Source organism: Pan paniscus, chromosome 5 (genome assembly GCF_029289425.2).
Source record: "Pan paniscus chromosome 5, NHGRI_mPanPan1-v2.0_pri, whole genome shotgun sequence".
Taxonomy (NCBI): domain Eukaryota; kingdom Metazoa; phylum Chordata; class Mammalia; order Primates; family Hominidae; genus Pan; species Pan paniscus.
The window spans coordinates 169,587,815-169,591,690 of NC_073254.2; positions in this window are offsets into that span (position 1 = coordinate 169,587,815).

The following is a 3,876-nucleotide window of genomic DNA, read 5'->3' on the forward strand; positions in this document are numbered from 1 at the left end:
TTTTTTTTTAAGACGAAGTTTCACTCTTGTTGCCCAGGCTGGAGTGCAATGGCGCGATCTCGGCTCACCGCAACCTCTGCCTCCAGGGTTCAAGCGATTCTCCCGCCCCAGCCTCCCGAGTACCTGGGATTACAGGCATGCGCCACCACGCCCAGCTAATTTTTGTGTTGTTAATAGAGACGGGGTTTCTTGAACTCCCGGCTGGCCTCGAACTCCCGACCTCAGGTGATCCGCCTGCCTCCGCCTCCCAAAGTGCAACCCAGCTCATATTTTTAGAAAGCTAATGAGTGGAATAATTTATAATCATCTCTATAAATGTATATAAATTAACTAAATGCCTTTTGTTTCATTATACTGTGTTGGCTTAGAATGCCAGAGTTTAAAACCACAGCTTCATCATTTACTGTTCTGTAACTCAGAGAAAAACACTTAATTTCTATAAATTTCTGTTTTGTATATAAAAATGGGATAATAAATTGTAATCATGTCATTAGGCTGTTATAAGGTTTAAATAATATACATAAAGCACTTAACACAATTAGCATAATAAATGCTGGCTACTACAATGATAATATTTCTATGAGTTGTTCTTCATATGAGAGGCATCACCCATCATTATGAGCTAATTAAATTCATTCATAAATATATGGACAAGAAAGTTACAGCAAAAGCAGTTTTAAAATATTTTAGGCCAGGCACAGTGGCTCATGACTGTAATCCCAGCACTTTGGGAGGCCGAGGCAGGTGGATCACCTGATTTCAGGAGTTTGAGACCAGCCTGGCCAACGTGGTGAAACCCCGTCTCTATTAAAAATACAAAAATTAGCTGGGCGTGGTGGTGGGCGCCTGTTATCCCAGCTACTTGGGAGGCTGAGGCAGGAGAATCGCTTGAACCTGGGAGGAGGAGGTTGCGTGAGCCGAGATTGTGCCATTGCACCCTAGCCTTGGTGACAAGAATGAAACTCTTGTCTCAAAAAAAAAAAAAAAAAAAAATTTAGGCCAGGCACAATGGCTCATGCCTGTAATCCCAACATTTTGGAAGGCCGAGGCAGGAGGATTGCTTCAGCTCAGGAATTCAAGACCAACCTGGGCAAGCTAGCAAGCCCTCGTCTCCACTTAAAAAAAAAAAAAAATTAGCAGGGCATGGGGGCACGTGCCTACAGTCCCAGGTACTCAGGAGTCTGAGGTAGGAAGATGGCTTCAGCTCAGGAGGTCAAGGCTGCAGTGAGCCATGATCTATCTTGCCATGGCACTCCAGCCTGGGTGTCAAAGCAAGACCCTGTCTCAAAAAAATAAAATATAGTATCTTTGTTTCTTGCTCTCCCTCTTGTCATCTTCTAGGGGTCTTTCAAAAAGTTCAAAAATATGTAGATGACTAACTCTGGAAAATACTGGAGTAGACTGTGTTGTAATAGAAGTGCAGTGACTCACTCACTCCCAGAAACTGGAAACAGATACAAATCAGGTCCCAGATTTCCTTTTGGCATCAAGCCTGCTTTAAATTGCAGAAAAAGATGGACTCAAATTTTGATTGTGGGAATGATGAAAATGACAATGAAATCGGCTACTGAAAAAGGAAATATATCAAGGTTTGGAATCAAAAGGTATTATCTGGTGAAAGAATAAAGACATTTTAATATATACTTTGTTTTCTGTAGTATTAGAAATATTTTAGAATATCTTCTTCTATATGAAAGATTACCTTCAAAGAAGAGAAAGCATCTAATGTGCACAGAACCGCAGTGGGTTGCTGTCAGGCAAGTTGAACTCTTTTTATGATAGAAGATATCAAGTTGACATGAGCTGACTCAAAGGAACATCAAAGTACTCACCGTATTAACATTGACAGATTTATTTGTCGTGTAAGCAACTGCCAAGTTAATTCTGTCTTTTGTTTCTCAGATTAATGTGAAGGCTCAGTAAACCAAGCTGAGTTTTCCAATGGACAAGTGGAACTCAGCCACAAAGCTTGTTTAAAGTTTTGTTGTAACTCATTAGAGTTGTGGTATGGTGCTTTTTCCCCAAATGATGGGGTTTTTTAACATGAAATTCCATAGCGCTCATGGGTGCATGTAGCAAAACAATGGCCCAAAGAGAACCATTTCATACAAAACAGTAAAATTTTTGATTATTAAATAATACTGTCAACCACTTAGACATTATTTGTCCAACAAACCCCCACTGAGGGCTTACTCTAGCAAGCTGTTTGCTTTAAGGTTTGGCCACCCGCTTCCTGGAGCTCACATCTATCTGACGAGACAGATAAACAATAAAGAATAATGGACAGTTAGACCATGGGAAAGGCTTTGTAAGAAAACAGAGAGCCTCAACTTTACCTATTATCTTTTCATATAGACGTACTTTGTAACCTTATATTACTAATTCAAATTATACAGATCCACATGTCATGTTTTCTGACTTCCAGATTCTTTTTTTTTTTTTGGAGACAGAGTCTCGCTCCACCGCGCAGGCTGGAGTGCAATGGCGCGATCTTGGCTCACTGCAACCTTCGCCTCCTGGGTTCAAGCGATTCTCCTGCCTCAGCCTCCCTAGTAGCTGGAATTACAGGTGCGTGCCAGTATGCCTGGATAATTTTTGTATTTTTAGTAGAGATGGGGTTCCACCATGTTGGCCAGGCTATTCTCGAACTCCTGACCTCAAGTGATCCACCCGCCTCGGCCTCCCAAAGTGTTGGAATTACAGGCGTGAGCCACTGCACCCGGCTTCTAGATTCCTTTTTTTTTTTTTTTTTAATAGACTCAGGCGATCCTCCTGCCTGCGTTTGCTGCATAGCTGGGAGTACAGGCACAAATGACCACGCCCATCTCCAAATTCATTTTTAATTCCAGCAGTAGGAAAAAAAGGAAAAGGCCAAGTTTGCAGATGGAACCCAGAAGTGTGTGGGGCTTCGCTGTGAAATCACTTGTAGCTTAACAATGGCGTGGGGAATCTCAGAGTAAGCCCGGAGTTAGTTGAAAGGAGTCTTTAGCCAAAACTTTTATAATTTATTCTGGGGCGGGGCGGGGGGGGCGGTGGCGGTCAGCAGGCCTGTGGGAGGAGGGTGTTCAAAGGAGTAAAGGGGGCTCAAAGAGAGAAATAGATTCTTGTTTCCTTTTTCATGTCAAAAGTTTTATTTCATGTCAAAAGTTTTATTTCAAAGGAAGACTAAATATTACTCTTATTCTGCCTGAATGGCCAAGTTTCCAAGTTTTTCTCAATCAACATGCAATCCTGTTAATCTAAAATGCTTGAATTTCTTGCTACTCTGCTTTACAGGGTTCCGTAACTTTTTTTTTTTTTTTAATCTGAAAGGTGGAAGAAAAGTCTAACACTTTCACTTTAGAGTTACGATACTGACCAAAAAGGCGCTGACAGCCCAGGTGCGCTGGCTTCCAGCTGAGCGCTGTCCCCGCGCCGCCTCCAGGGGTCGGCAGAATGCTGAACAGTAAGCATGGCGCATCCTCAACCTTGGCCCCACAATGAATCACCCGAGAAAATTAAAAAACCACCAGGGCCCAAGCCGCAGCCCAGGCTGGAAAGTGGGGTGTTCAGGAAGACCCCAGTACTTTTTAAAGCTGCCCGGGAGAGTCCCACGTGCAGCCAAGGGTGGGGAATTACCCACTTAATAAAAACTTCCCCTGTAAATGCGATGTTTCATTTTTAATGTATAACAGTTTTCTGAAATATTACCGTTGTTTTCATCGTATAGGTACATGTACATGTGCACACACAGACACATGCATGTGTGTAAATACTAATTTTAAAAATAATGGTTACGAGGACATTTACATCGCTCCAGTTGGAGTCCTGTCCAATCCTGAGGGCGGGTCTAATGAGGGGCCGTACCTTCCAAGACTTCACTCCGCCCCTCGACGC